General features: G+C 42.3%; 1 long non-coding RNA gene across 1 annotated transcript in view; it reads right to left on the bottom strand.

The window, feature by feature from the left end:
- Positions 1-11,858, bottom strand: part of LOC134810133 (uncharacterized) — a 36,489-nt gene extending 24,631 nt beyond the window's left edge. The window contains exon 1 of the long non-coding RNA XR_010157420.1: positions 11,743-11,858. This is a non-coding gene — a long non-coding RNA (uncharacterized LOC134810133). The remainder of the gene's footprint in view (positions 1-11,742) is intronic.
- Positions 11,859-16,114: the final 4,256 nt, after the last annotated feature.

Here is a 16,114-nt window from a genome sequence, read left to right as displayed (position 1 = left end):
ATTACTTAGTGTAATGCAAAATTTAAAAAGTAAATTAATTTAATATAGATCTCAAACTTACTGAAAAAAGTCATGGTATGGATGGCCCATGACACCAAAAAAAAAAAAAATGGTGCTGGGAAAATGCTCTTCACTATGCTGATTCTCTGGTCAAAAATGAGAAATATGATTTTTCAATTGACCCAAATACTCCTTCCAGCTGATAAATACAGTCTCTTTTGAGGAAGATTATTTACCTGTGAAGTCACATTAAGATAGCAATAGATTAAACAGATCAGATTTGCATTTTAGAGAGGTGATTCTGAAATAGAGTTGCCAGATAAAATACAGAATACCCAATTCAATTTGAACTTCAGATTGATTATTGCATGGTGATATGGTTTGAATCTGTCCCCACTCAAATCTCATGTTGAATTGTAATCCCCAGTGTTGAAAGTGGGGCCTGGCCGGGTGCGGTGGCTCACGCCTGTAATCCCAGCACTTTGGAAGGCTGAGGCAAGGTCAGGAGATTGAGACCATCCTGGCCAACACGGTGAAACCCTGTCTCTACTAAAAATACAAAAAAAAAAAAAAATTAGCCGGGCATGGTGGCAGGTGCCTGTAGTCCCAGCTACTTGGGAGGCTGAGGCAGGAGAATGGTGTGAACCCAGGAGGTGGAGCTTGCAGTGAGCCGAGATCGACACTGCACTCCAGCCTGGGTGACAGAGCAAGACTCCGTCTCAAAAAAAAAAAAAAAGAAAGAAAGAAAGTGGGGCCTGATGGGAGGTGATTGGATCATGGGGTCAGGGTTTTCATGAATGGTTTAGCACCATCCCCTTGGTGCTGTCCTCATGCTAGTGATTGAGTTCTCACAAGATGTTGTTGCTTACATGTGTTTGGCACCAGCCACCGCCCTTGGTCCTGTTCCTGCCATGTAAGATGTCTGCTCTGGCTTTGCCTTTTGCCATGAGTAAAAGCTCCCTGAGGCGTCCCCAGAAGCAGATGCTGTTATGCTTCCTGGACAGCCTGTGGAACTGTGAGTAAATTAAACCTCTTTTCCTTATAAATGACCCAGTCTCAGGTATTTATTTACAGCAATACCAGAATGAACTAATACAGAAAATTGGTACTGAGAAGTAGGGCATTGCTATAAGAATACCTGAAAATGGAAGTGACTTTGGAATTGGGTAGCAGGCAGAGGTTGGAGGAGTATGGAGGGCTCAGAAGATTGGAAGATGGGGGAAAATTTGGAACTTCCTAGAGACTGCTTGAATTGTGACCAAAATGCTGATGGTGAAATGAACAATGAAGGCAAGGCTGAGGAGGTCTCAGATGGAGATGGGGAACTTACTGGGAACTGGAGCAAAGGTCACTTTTGTTATGCATTAGCAAAGAACTCATAGGCATTATGCCCCTGCCCTAAGTATCTGTGGAACTTTGAACTTGAGAATGATGATTTTAGGGTACCTGGTGAAAGAAATTTCTAAGCAGTAAAGCATTCAAGATGTGACCTGGCTGCTTCTAGTAACCTATGCTCATATGATGAGCAAAGAAATGATCTGAAACTGTAACTTATATTTAAAAGGGAAGCAGAGCATAAAAGCTTGGAAAATTTGAAGGCTGGCCATGTGGGAGAAAAGAAAAGCCCATTTTCAGGGGAGCAACTCAAGCCAACTACAGAAATTTGCATAACTAAAAGGAAAGCAAGTGCTGATAGCCAAGATAATGGGGAAAAGGCTGAACCTTTGTGGCACTCCTCTCATCAGAGGCCTGGAGGCCTAGGAGGGAAGAGTAGTTTCATGGGCCAGGCCTAGGGCCCCCCTGCCCTTTGCAGCCTGGGGACACTCCTCCCTGCATCCTAAGCCACTCTGGCTCCAGCTGTGGCCCAAAGAGGCCCAGGTACAACTCAGGACACTGCTTCAGAGGGTACAAACCATGAACCTTGGCAGCTTCCACATTGTGTTAAGCCTGCTAATGTGCAGAGTGCAAGAGTTGAAGCTTGGGAGCCTCCACCTAAATTTCAGAGAATGAAAAGCCTGGTTGTCCAAGCAGAAGTGTGCTACAGAAGTGTGGGGCCCTCATGAAGAACCTTTACTAGGGCAGTCCAAAGAGGAAATGTGGGGTTGGAACTTCCATACAGAGTCCCCCCTGGAGCACTGCCTAAAGGAGCTATGAGAAGGGGGTTACCATCTTCCAGATCCCAAAATTGTAGATCCACCAACAGCTTGCACCCTGCACCTGGAAAAGCTGCAGACACTCAATGCCAGCTCTTGAGGGGGCTGAATCCTGGAAAGCCACTGGGTGGAGCTGCTCAAGGCTTTGGGAGCCTACCCCTCATACTAGTGTGCCCTGGATGTGAGACATGGAAGCAAAGGAGATTGTTTTGGAGCTGTAAGATTTAGACTGTCCTGTTGGGTTTCAGACTTGCATGGGGCCTGTAGTCCCTTCCTTTTGGCTGATTTCTCCCTTTTGGAAAGGGGGTTTTTACCCAATCCCTATGCCTCCATTGTATCTTGGGAGTAACTAACTTGATTTTGATTTTACAGGCTCTGGACTTTTGAGTTAATGCCAAAATGAGTTAAGATTTGGGGGATTATTGGGATGTCATGATTGTACTTTTGCAACATGAGAAGGATATGAAATTTGGAGGGGCCAAGGGTGGAATGATATGGTTTGGATCCCCACCCAAATCTTATGTTAAATTGTAATTCCCAGTGTTGGAGGTGGGGCCTGATGGGAGGTGATTGGATCATGAGGGCAGAGTTCTCACGAATGATTTAGCACCATCCCCTCGGTGCTATTGTCATGAGAGTGATGGAGTTCTCACAAAATCTGGTTGTTTAAAAGTCCATGGCACATCCTCCTGTCTCTCAGTCCTGTTCCTGCCATGTAAGACACCTGCTCCTGTTTTGCTTTCCACCATAAGTAAAAGCTCCCCAAGGACTCCCCAGAAGCAGATGTCATTATGCTTCCTATACAGCCTGCAGAACTGTGAGCCAATTAAACCTCTTTTCCTTATAAATTACTCAGTCTCAGTTATTTCTGTATGGCAATGTGAGAACAGACTAATACACATGGGACATATTTATACTAAAAATTACTTATCAATAGTTTGATGTTCAAATTTAACCGGATGGCTTGTATTTTTATTTGATAAACCTGACAGCCTTACTCTGAAAGTTTAAGTTAATCTCAGCTCCTCCTACTTACTCCCACATCCTAATATGTACTTAATCCCTGGAAAATCAACCTTGTAGTGTCTTTCAACCCTCTTTTTTCCTCTCCAGCTTAGGTCTTCAACTCTCCTGACTTGTTTTCCTGTCTGCGAAATTGCCTCTGATTCCTTCTGCTGTCAGAATCATCTTCCTAAAATGTAAATCTGACCCCTGCAAAACAGCTCTTAAGATGTTGCCCTTTCTCCTACTGACAAAGTCCAAATTCCTTTGCATGTCCAATTCCAGCCCCTGTTCCTCTCTGTCATCCCCGCCACAATGGACTTTGCTTTTCCCTCTGTACAGTGCACCCCTTTGTGTATCCTCCAGTTTGCTCCTGATAGCTTCACAGCCTTGAAAAATCTGACTTGGGTCTTCGTTATTAACCCCAGTGCTCAGTCCTCAGTGACACCTCCTCAGCACCTTAGCTCTCACTGCTGTCGCATCTCTGCCCCAGGCTAAGAGCACTGGCTACATCTAAGACTCTATCTCAGGTTTGTAGTGGAGTACTTGAGGTGAGGTGCCAGAGTGTGGTATTGACCATAGCAGGAGGGCCTGAGGTCCTTTGAGGCACCAGGAGGTAAGAAGAAAAGAAAAGGAACTAGTACAAAGATGAAAAGAAAAAACTGGAAAATGTTGGTTCCTCCTACTTCTTTTCTATTTAAGTCTCTGTTGATTGTGCGACTGTGTGCACATGATCTGATTTAATCCTCACGATATCCCTGCAATTTCATCACCCTGAATTTTTATAGGAAGAACTGATGACAAGAGAAGTTGGCATGATTTGCCCCCAAACACATTCAAGAAATAGCTATATTTAGAACCCAAGTCTTTTAGTAGGAAGACCAGCCTAGTACCATTTACTGAACTCCACCACCCTACCCCACCTCATCCTACCCCATATCCCCTTCTGCCTCAGACCTTGTACCCCAGGAGGAGGTCCTGGGAAACAAACCATTTCTTCTTTGCAGGCTGCATGCTCATTATTCTGTACATGACAACTTCCTTTGGCTTAATGTGTTGAACTGGTGATTATTAGGATTTTCTCATGAATGTTTTCAGAAAAAAAACAAAATATAAAAAAAGACTGGATTCTTTCATTGCTACTGGGGCAAAGAGCTGACTAAACAGGGCTGATGCATTTTGCAAAAGGGAAAAGGCAGGATAGAAGTCTGGAATAGAACTGGAACCCTTTCCCTGACCCCTGGATTATAGAACATTCCAGACAACATTTTCCTAGCATAAGACTTTAGCTTTCTGAGTCAGGAACTCAATTTTCTTTAGACCCTAAAAATATTGACTTAAATTTTTCTATCATTAGATTTCTTTTGGAAATTCAAAACGTTTCCAGGTTTTTTTCTTTTCCTTTTTTATTGTTTATTCATTATGATTACTATTTTTGAGTTATAATACAAATAGCATAGAGTGCACAAGGGCACTGATCTTAAAAGTCCTGCTTAATGAGTTCTTGCATTTGTATACACCAGCACCTGGATCAAGATGTAAAACATTTCCATCACCTCAGAAGGGTCCCTCATGCACCTTCCCAGTCAATATCCCAGCTCAGGGGTAGCTATTATTCTAACATCTATCACCCTGAATTAGTTGTGCCTATTCTTGAGTGTCATAGCACATACTCTTCTGTGTCTGTCTTCTGCTCAGCATTATGTTTTTGAAATTCACCTCTGTCATGTGTGTCAGTATTTTGTTTCTTTTTATTGCCGAGTGTGGTAATATTTTATTGCATTAATATTCCACAATTTGTTGATCTGTTCTTGGACATTTGGATTGTTCGTAGTTTTGTACTATCATGGATAAAACTGATTTGTACCAATATGATAGGCTTGTATGTGTCTTTTGATAGGTATATCTACCTATTTCTCTTGGGAGCATGCCTAAGTTTGAAATTCCTGGTTCATGGAGCAGAGTCACAAATTTTTCAGGAAATGAATAAACTAAACTCTTCCAACAGCCATATGAAGAATGCTGCCCTTAAGCAAACCTTTAAAGTAGATAAAGATGTATTTACTGATCTCAAAGTTTTCAGTGACCTTTCTCTCTCCATCACCAAGAGCCTATCCTGGGTATCCAATCACCCTGAGTCTACTCACTGTTTTTGTTGTTGTTGTTGTTGTTATTTTTGTTGTTATTTTGGAAATTTATGAGGGTATACAAGTCCAGAGAGAATAGTGCTATGAATTCCCACATGCGTGCACCCAGTTTCAACAACTATCAATGCATTCCCAATTCTGCCTCATCTATCTCTTTAACGATTTTTCACCCCTGGAAGATTTTAAAGAAAATCTCACACCTCATGTAACTTTAGCCATGGTACTTCAGTATGTATCTCTGGCAGATAAAATCTTTTATTTTTAACACAATCACTATATCACATTCACACCTAGGAAAAGTAACATGGATTTCTTGACATCATCTAATACCATCTGTGTTCAAATTTTCCCAATTGTCTCAAAATTATTGGTGTGTTTGAATCAGGACCCAATGAAGGTACACACATTGCATTTTGCTGATACTTCTCTTAAGTCTCTTTAAATATATAACAATTCTTTCTCCCTCTTTCTTTTTTTAAAATGTTGTTTATTTGTTAAAGAAACCAGTTCATTTGATCTATAGAAATTTCCCACATTCTAGTTTTTGCTGATTAAATCCTCATGGGATGTACATGGGCCATCTGCCATGTTTCCTGTAAACTGAAAGTTAGAGCTGGAGGCTTGATTAGTCTCTGATTTCATTTTATATTTTTTTACTTTTGCAGATATCCCATCATCATAGGTGGCACTGTGTCCTTACTGCATCATATCAGGATGGGCATAATGTCTTCTTGCCTCATTTTGAAAGATGCTGCCCACCTTTCACCTGCCCTCCTCCCTTTCACTCCCCCAGGGCTTTGCTTGTTTTCTGCTCTATTCCTGCCCATCTCTCAATGCCCACATACCATATTGCCACCCCCGGCCAATCCACCAGACACACATTGTCATAGCTGTCCTACATTTCATCCACTCAAGTGTGATGTTAGTTTGTGGCTTCAACAGTTAATATCATGACTAATCACAGAAAGAGAGATAATGCACAAAGCCAAAGGGCCTTCTACCTGTCCTATCACCACTTCTCAGCCCAAATGTATGGTTTCCAACCTCAGAATCTCCACATTGGAAACTACTTTGAAAGTCAAGTCATTAGACTCTATCAGAACATGGACATAACAAACCAAAAGTGATTGTCTGAGATTCCTTTGTGATGTTCAGTGCTGGAGAACACACATCCTTAGAAAAGAGACCACAGCTAGAAGGCTTATAAAAGTGTTGTCTTTATTGATGCCAAATCTGCTTTCTTAGAATTTTTACCCAGTTAGTCATATACCTGGACTTAGAAGTTAACCCAGAGGAGTGACACTGATGGTGGCAATTTATGGTCAGGCATATTCAGGTGTTTATTGTTTTATTCTTAAAAAATTTTTAATTGTGGTAAAAAAATCACATATTATAAAATTTACCCTCTCAATCATTTTTTACAGTTCAGTAATGTACAGTGTACAGTTCAGTAATGTTAACCGTATTTACATTGTTGTGTAACAGATCTCTAGAACTTCTTCATCTTGCAAAACTGAAACTTTATATCTATCAAGCAATTCCTCTTTTCCTCCTTCCCCAAGTCTCTGACAACCAGTATTCTTTTGTTTCCCATGATTTTGACTACTCTAGACATATCACATAAGTAGAACCATGCAGTCCTTTGTGCCTGGCTTATTTCATTCAGCATAATGTCATCCACAAGGTTTATTCATGTTATAGCATGTGACAAAATTCTCTTTTTTTAAAGGCTGCATAATATCCCATTGAATGCATATAACACATTTTCTTTTTTGTTCTTTTTCTTTTCTTTTTTTCTGAGACAGGGTCTTGTTTGTCACCCAGACTGGAGTGCAGTGGTGCAATCATGGGCTGGCTAATTTTTGTATTTTTTGTAAAGATGGGGTCTCACTATATTGCCCAGGCTGGTCTCAAACTCCTAGGCTCAAGCAATCTGCCCAACTTGGCCTCCCAGAGGGCTGGGATTACAGGCATAAGCCACCGCACCCAGCCAAACACATTTTCTTTATCCATTCATCTGTCAATGGACATGTAAGTTGCTTCCACCTCTAGGCTATTGTGAATAATGCTTCCATGAACATGGGTGTGCAAATAATCTCTTCAAGATCTTGCTTTCAATTCTTTTGAATATATACCCTAAAGTGAGATTACAGGATCATATGGTAATTCTATTTTTAGTTTGTTTTTTTTGTTGTTGTTGTTTTTGTTTTTTTATTTTTGAGACGGAGTCTCACTCTGTCACCCAGGCTGGCGTGCAGTGGTGCAATCTCGGCTCACTGCAAGCTCCTCCTTCCAGGTTCACCCCATTCTCCTGCCTCAGCTTCCCAAGAAGCTGGGACTACAGGCGCCTGCCTCCACGCCCACCTAATTTTTTGTATTTTTAGTAGAGATGGGGTTTCACCATGTTAGCCAGGATGGTCTCAATCTCCCGACCTCGTGATCCATCTGCCTCAGCCTCCCAAAGTGCTGAGATTACAGGTGTGAGCCACCATGCCCAACCCTATTTTTGTTTTTAAAGGAAACTTCATACTGTTTTTCATTGGGACTGCACCATTTTATATTCCTACCAGCAGTGCACAGTGTTCTAATTTCTCCATAAAAAATTAGAGAATTCTGGGGTTTTTTTCAGATAGTGGCCACCCTAATGAGTACGGGGTACACTCAACTATCTCATTGTGGTTTTGATTTGCATTTCTCCAGTGATTAGTGATGTTGAGCATCCTTTCATATGCTTGTTGGTCATTCATGTAACTTCTTTGCAGAAATGTCCTTTGAAGTCCTTTGCCTGTTTTTTGTTATTTTTTTTAACGGACCTTCCTTCCTTCCTTCCTTCCTTCCTTCCTTCCTCCCTTCCTTCCTCCCTTCTTCCTTCCTTCTTCCCTCCTTCTTCCCTCTCTCCCGCCCTCCTTCCCTCCTTCCTTCCTTTGTTGTTTGTTTTTTTTTTGTGGTTTGTTGTTGTTGTTGTTGTTGAGATGGGGTCTTGCTCTGTTACTCAGGTTGGAGTGCAGTGGTGCAATCATAGTTCACTGCAGCCTCAACCTCCTGGGCTCAAGTGATCCTCCCACCTCAGCCTCCTGAGTAGCTAGGACTACAGGTACATGCCACCATGCCTGGCTAATTTTTTTATTTTTATTTTTTTTAGAGACAGGGTCCTGCTATGCTGCCCAGGCTGATCTCGAACTCCTGGGCTCAAGCTGTTCTCCTGCCTTGGCCTCCCAAAGTGTTGGGATAACAGGCATGAGCCACCATGCCTGGCCAGTTACTTGTTTTTCTACTGTTGAATTGTAGGAGTTCTTTATATTCTAGATATTAACCCCTTATGAGATATGTGATTTGCAATTATTTTCTCCTATTACATAGATTGTATTTTCACTGTTGTTTCCTTTAATGTGGAGGAATTTTTAAGTTTGATATAGTCTCATTTGTCTATTTTTGCTTTTGTTTCCTACACTTTCAGTGTCATATTCAAGAAATTATTGTCAAATCCAATGTCATAAAGCTTTCCTCCTATGTTTTCTTCTAGGAGTTTTATAGTTTCAGGTCTTAGGTTTAGGTCTTTAATCCATGTTGTGTTAATTTTTGTATATAGTGTAAGGTAAGGGTCCAACTTCATTCTTTCACATGTGGATATCCCAGCTTTCCCAACACCATTTGTTGAAGAGATTTTCCTTTCCCCATCATGTGGTCTTGGTAACCTTTTTGAAGATCATTTGTCCATATGCATGAGGGTTTATTTCTGGGCTCTCTGTTCTGTTTCATTGGTCTATATGTCTATCATTATGCTCGTGCCACATTGTTTTGATTATTGTAGCTTTATATTATGTTTTGAATTCAGGAAGTGTGAAGCCTCCAATTTTGTTCTTTTTCAAGATTGTTTTGGAAATTTGGGGTCCCTTGAGATTCCATATGAATTCTGAATTTTTTTCTATTTCTGCAAAAAAAAAGCTATTGAAATTTTGATAGGTATTACATTGAATTTGTAGATAGCTTTGGGGGTACGGCCATTTTAACAACATTAAGTCTTCTGATCCATGAACATAGAGTGTGTTTTTGTTTATTTGTGTCTTTAATTTCTTTCAGGAATGATTTGTAGTTTTCAGTGTATAGGTGTAGTTTTCAGCTTACCTCCTTGATTAAGTTTACTCCTAAGTATTTTACTATTTTTGTTGCTATTGTAAATGGGATTGTTTTCTTAATTTTTTCTTGGATTGTTCATTGTTAGTACATAAAAGCACAACTTTTTTCATGCTAATTTTGTATCATATAACTTTGCTGAATTCATGTAATAACTCTAACTGTGTTTTGGTGTACAATTTTCAGGGCTTTCTACATATAAGATCATGTCATTTGTGAACAGAGATCATTTTACTTCTTCCTTTCTGATTTGTATGCCTTTTATTTCTTTTTCCTGCCTAATTGCTCTGGCTAGGACTTCCAGTACCAAGTTGAATAGAAGTGGTAAGAGGAGGCAAGCTTGCCTTCTTCCTGGTCTTAGAAAGCTTTCAGTTGGCTGGGTGCAGTGGCTCACGCCTATAATCCCAACACTCTGGGAGGCCGAGGTGGGTGGATCATTAGAGGTCAGGAGTTTGAGACCAGCCTGGCCAACATGGTGAAACCCCACCTCTACTAAAAATACAAAAATTAGCCAGGTATGGTGGTGCGCACCTGTAATCCCAGCTACTTGGGAGGCTGAGGCAAGAGAATCACTTGAACCCGGGAGGTGGATGTTGCAGTGAGCCGAGATCGTGCCACTGCATTCTGGCCTGGGTGACAGAGTGAGACTGTATCTCAAAAAAAGAAAAAAAAAAAAAAAAAGAAAGCTTTCAGTTTTTCACTGTTGAGTATAATGTTAATTGTGGGCTTTATACAGTTTTGTTTTGTTTTGTTTTTGATTTTTGAGATGGAATCTCACTCTGTTGCCCAGGCTGGAGTGCAATGGCATGATATCGGCTCATTGCAACCTCTGCCTCCCGGGTTCGAGTGATTCTCCTGCCTCAGCCTCCCGAGCAACTGGGACTACAGGTGCGTGCCACCACGCCCGGCTAATTTTTGTATTTTTAGTAGAGACGGGGTTTCACAATATTAATCAGGCTGGTCTTGAACTCCTGATCTTGTGATCCGCCCTCCTCAACCTCCCAAAGTGCTGGGATTACAGGCGTGAGCCACCATGCCAGGCCCACTTATAGTTTTACTTTTTAAAATATAGGGCTTTGAGACTGGTTTTAAAATATTAAATTTGGTTGAAACTAGTCACACATTAGAAATGATAGCCCAGGATGACCAACTGGCAACAGAAAAATCTGCATATGTATTTTCTAGATGTGGGCTTATGGAGACATATGGGGCCATACCTGTCTTGTGAGCTACGTTCTCTCATGCTTAGGTTTCAAGCGGGGTGGTTGACAAAACATATCCAGCTCATGTAACTAACGATAAGTCATTTGCCCGGGTGGTCCTTTAAGGCCAACCTTGACGTTTCACACATGTGAGCCTGATTGACCAGTGAATGGAGAACACTCTTCGTGGGTCTGCTGAGGAAGAAGAACTTGGAGAGACTAATCACCATTTTCCTACTAGGTTCTTAATGGCTTTAGAAACTGAGTTTCTCTCTAGACTTTGATGAGAAGCAGAAGAAAAAGCAACCAGGAAAGAACAATATAGTGCTCTGATATGTCTCAGAGCCAACTACCATGAATACCAAAACAGACATTGGCAAGCAAGGATACAGAGCTGTGAATTGCAGCTACAAGAAATTAAGAAATACCACCCTGAGCAGGACCAAGTTGAATTTGGAAGCTATGGCTTGTTTTTGTTTTTGTTTTTAAGTGATAAGCTGACTTGAGATAAAAGGAAGGCGAGAAGGCTCATTCCTTCAATTACCAACTGCTTCCTGAACATGAATAAGCATGAATAAGGCATGTAAGTAGGCACTATAGAATACTGAGGAGAAAAGACACACCTATTCATCACTATGATGTGATGTAGAGATAAATACCATGAGAGGGTGAGGAAAGAGAGCTATCGGCAACGCACACTGTTAATGATTTAGGAATTCCTCCTCCTTGAGCAAGCAATCAGATCATCATCCTTAGCTCATCAACAGCTAATATTACAGTCCCTAATGCCCTTTCTTACCATCCCACTTCCTTCTTACCAACCCTAGTTCTAGTTTTGCTCTACCAGCCTTAGGGTAATCATGACCTGGTGCAGGGAAGTGGGAGAAGAGGCACTAGGCAGACAAACAGACCGTGCCGGACAGATAATTCATGAAGCCTTAAACACAGCTGCAGAATTAAAACAGAAATGTCAAGGGAACAAAGTGTTCCAGCTGACTTAACTTCCTGTTGATATGTCTCTGGGGAGGAGGGGTGAGGTCTGGAGTTCTAGTATTGGGGTAGAGGGAGGGCAGGGGGTCTGGTGCCGGTGGGAGCAGGACTTACGTCTTTTCAGGCATGGGTACCCAGGAGTTGAGTTCCCATCTGCAAGGCTGTTGACACTCACTTCCTGAGGCTGGCCATGGTCAGAGGAGTCTCTTAGCTACTGATGTGCCCAACCTACAGAAAAACAGGATGTTAGGTTTCAGATCTGATTGAGCCATGAGATGCAAATTCCTTTTCCACCCCACCCCCACCCCTCTCCCCAACGGCTGCCACCCACACCATTCCCCTTTCTGCGGCAAAGCATTCATCTCCCTGTGTGACTTCCATCAGGGGCTGTCTGCTTCCTTTGCTTCATTGCCGCCTGGCTGTAAGGGGTCAGATTAGTGCTTAACCCATTTCATTATGGTTTCAGATTTATGGTCATTTTGATTAGGAGTTCCTTACCACATTCCTGGGTGACTGATGAGAACTCTCATCAAATTAGAAAAGGAGAACGGTAAAGTCACTTTGCTCTCTGCAAATCACCTATCTGGTAGGATCTTCGAATCCCCAGGCCTCACTTTGGCCCCTTTGCCTACAGGTTATCTATAGGTAATTGGTTGTCAAATCTTTCTTTCCCTTGGTTAGTCTCATCCCATCTCTTTCTCTTTGTTGCCACCTAAAAGCCCTTCCATGTGCAATGAAGGAAACAGAAGCAGAAAATACAAATCAGAAGCCACTGCTCACGTTCAATTATCTTGAAAATACAGATATCACCCATTTTCGCAGATGCAAACACCAAGCGCAAAACTCTCCCAGAACAACATTCTGAGTGCAGCAGGATCTCCATAAGGAGGCTGAAATGGATTCCAAACTTTGTGCCCACTCAAAGGACGGATGTGCACCCTGTTGGAACGGGCCCCGCAAACCTGAGGACTGAAGCTGGCTCTGGCAATAGCTCACGTTCTCTTCTACCCCCTCCGCGGGCTCCTGGGGCTGTTTGCTCACAGGATCCTTCCACACAAAGCTCTGCCATCAGCCCCTGCACCGAGCACACCTAAGTCAACGTCTTCTTCCTCTTGCCCCCGAGGCCTTCCTTGACGCTCCATCCTAGTCCTTCCGGCCTTCCTCAGTACCCAGCAACATCCAGTCTTACACTGCTTCAGCACATTTAGTATTTAGCTTGTATTCTGATTCGAAGACTCAAGGATCTATTACTGCCTTTTCGGATAAATGACACTCACAAGGTATGAACTCTATGTTTGCCTCATGGGTCCTAGAGTGGTATTAGGTACACCAAGATGAGAAAAGTCTTTAAAAGTCTCAAAGATTATCACACAGCAGGAAGCAGGCAGTGTAATTATAACATACTCCCAAACCATAAAAATACGGAAGAGACTTCAGCACCAGGAGTTGTGACTTTATACAAGGAGATGATAGTATGTAAACTAGTTGATATGTGGTAATTAGGAAAAAAGGTTAGGTCTTTAACTGTGCTATGGTATACTGTATATTACAACTCCCTATGTTATTACTGCATTTTTAAGTGGGCATGTGAGAAGTGGATGACAAAATGAATTATCTACCTTTTTGCACGGGGCTAGTGTGAACTCATTCATCCAACATGTATTGATTCACCAGATTTGAAGGTGGCACTGATCATAGAACTTTGACCGAGATAGGGTGGAATGTGCCTTAATTAAGCTTAAAGTTTCATAAGAATATAAAGAAAGTAGATGGGGCCGGGCGTGGTGGCTCACGCCTGTAATCCTAGCAATTTGGGAGGCTGAGGTGGATGGACCACTTGAGGTCAGGAGTTCGAGACCAGCCTAACCAACATGGTGAAACGCCGTCTCTACTAAAAATACAAAAGTTAGCCAGGCGTGGAGGTGGGTGCCTGTAATCCCAGCTACTGGGGAGGCTGAAGCAGGAGAATCGCTTGAACCTGGGAGGCGGAAGTTGCAGTGAGCCGAGATCATGCCATTGCAGTCCAGCCTTGGTAACAGAGCAAGACTCCGTCTCAAAAAACAAAAAAATAGAAAGTAAATGGGCAATTATATAATAATTCTTTCAATGGCAGTAATAGTACAGGTGTTGAATGGCACATAGGAAATATCTCTCTCCCAGGTGGTGGGAGAGTGGGGAAAGGGGTGGTGGTGGTCAGGACCATTTTCCTAGAGAAAGCCTGAACCAAGAACTCTTATTCAAAAATGAATAAAATTCACTTTGCGCAAATCAGGAAATGTATTCCAGGCAGAGGGAAGAGCCAATTCAGGGACCTGAAAGCAGCTCAGGATGCCTGGAGTCTGGAATACTGGCTGTTCTCTGTTGAGAAGAGGCCAGACAGATAAGTGCAGCCATGTCAGGAAGGGATGTGAGTGAGCCATCTAAGAAGTTAGCCTTTATCCTGAATGCTTCTGGGAGCCAGTTACATGTTCTTGAAAGATTACTGCCTGTGGAGCGGAAAATAGATGGGATGGGGGGAGTATGAGTCAAGGCTGGAGGTAAGGAGAACAACTAGAAGATGCAGAGATTAACTAGGACACTGTTTTCATAATCCCGACGTAAGAGGGCAGTGACAGTGATGGAGGGAGGGGGGATGATGTCAGGGTGCTTCAGAGCTAGAACGGCAGCACCTGATTGCTAAAGATGAAGGCTAAATCGAGAGTGACTCCCAGGTTTCTGTCATGAGCAAATGGATGGATACTGAGGCCACTGCAAGAGGGAAAGAGAAACTATCAGGCGGGGACACAGGTTTTCAGTATGTTTTTGCAAATGAGCACTTCGCCAAAGTCAAAAACAAGAACACGTTGTGCAGAAAACTTCTGACATACTTCTATGCCTGTTATCCATGTAAAAAGACAAAGGGAGATGAGTCATAGGTGGGATTTGGATACTATTATTTCTTATAATCTGTTTAACTTTATTTGTATAGAATCATTGGAGATAATTGTTTTAAGACCAAGCGGGTAACCTCGAGCTTGGGCAAGTTCCTGCCCACTTCAAGATACTGATTTGAATTAGTGAATGCCCTTAGAGGTAAAACTGCAACATCACTTAAACTTACCAACAATATCCTAAAGAAATTATATCAAAAAAAACCTTAATTTCAGTAAACATCACCTCATTTTCTCGGAGAAATTAGTTCTTTGTTAAGAATGAGAAAAAGGATTATCAATACCAACTGCTGTTTAAAATTCAGATAGGAATTAAAACACTTTAAATTCTGACAATGGTTACTCTTATTTTTTTCAATTTACAATTGTTTTCCCTCCACGAATGATGTTAGGCTTCTCACTCCCTTTTTCTGCATCGCATTGTCCCATCTTTCTGTTTCTCTCTCTCTCTCTCTCTGTGTGTGTGTGTGTGTGTGTGTGTGTGTGTGTGTGTGTATGTGTGCATATGTTTCTCTCTCTGCCCTTCCCTGCCAGTCTCTTTCTCTCCATCTCTGCTCCACATTTTTCTGAGGGTCAACCTCTTTCTTTGTACTGATATATGTGTCTGATTTTGTCCTCTTATAAGTTTGTATCTATCTGAATCAGTTGAATACCTTCAGCTATAACAAAAAATCATAACTCAGCCAGGCGCAGTGGCTCATGCCTGTAATCCCAGCACTTTGAGAGGCCAAGGCAGGAGGATCACTTGAGGTAAGGAATTCGAGACCAGTCTGGCTAACATAGTGAAACTCCGTCTCTACTAAAAATACAAAAATTAGCCAGGCATGGTAGTGGGCGCCTGTAATCCCAGCTACTCGGGAGGCTGGGGCAAGAGAATCACTTGGACCCGGGAGGTGGAGGTTGCAGTGAGCCAAGATCGCGACACTGCACTCCAGCCTGGGTGACAGAGCGAGACTCCATCTCAGGGGGCGGGGAGAGGGAAGATCATAACTTGAATGGCTTAAGCCATAAGGAAATGTATTGCACTGCTGGGAGCAGTGGCTCATGCCTGTAATCCCACCACTTTGGGAGGCTGAGGCAGGCAGATCACAAGGTCAGGAGTTTGAGACCAGCCTGGCCAACATGGTGAAACCCTGTCTCTACTAAAAATAAACTAAAAATAGCCAGGCGTGGTGGCTTGCGCCTGTAATCCCAGCCACTCGGGAGGCTGAGGCAGGAGAATTGCTTGAACCCAGGAGGTAGAGATTGCATTGAGCCAAGATCAAGACATTGCACTCCAGCCTGGGCAACAGAGCAAGACTCTGTTTCAGGAAAAAGAGAAAGAAAGAAAGAAGAAAGAAGGGGAGGGGAGGGGAGGGGAGAAAGAAAGAAAGGAAAGAAAGAAAGAGAGAGAGAGAGAAAGAAAGAAAGAGAGAGAGAGAGAAAGAAAGAAAGAAATGTATTGCTTCACCTAACAAGAAGTCCAGAGGGGAAGTCATCTCAGGGTTGCTTGATTCAGCACCTCAACAAAGTTATCGGGTTTTTTATTCAATGAACATTCACTAAGTGCCTATTTG

This window comes from Pan troglodytes, chromosome 1, assembly GCF_028858775.2.
Source record: "Pan troglodytes isolate AG18354 chromosome 1, NHGRI_mPanTro3-v2.0_pri, whole genome shotgun sequence".
In the NCBI taxonomy this organism is placed as follows: domain Eukaryota; kingdom Metazoa; phylum Chordata; class Mammalia; order Primates; family Hominidae; genus Pan; species Pan troglodytes.
This window is presented reverse-complemented; position numbering and strand designations above follow the sequence as displayed.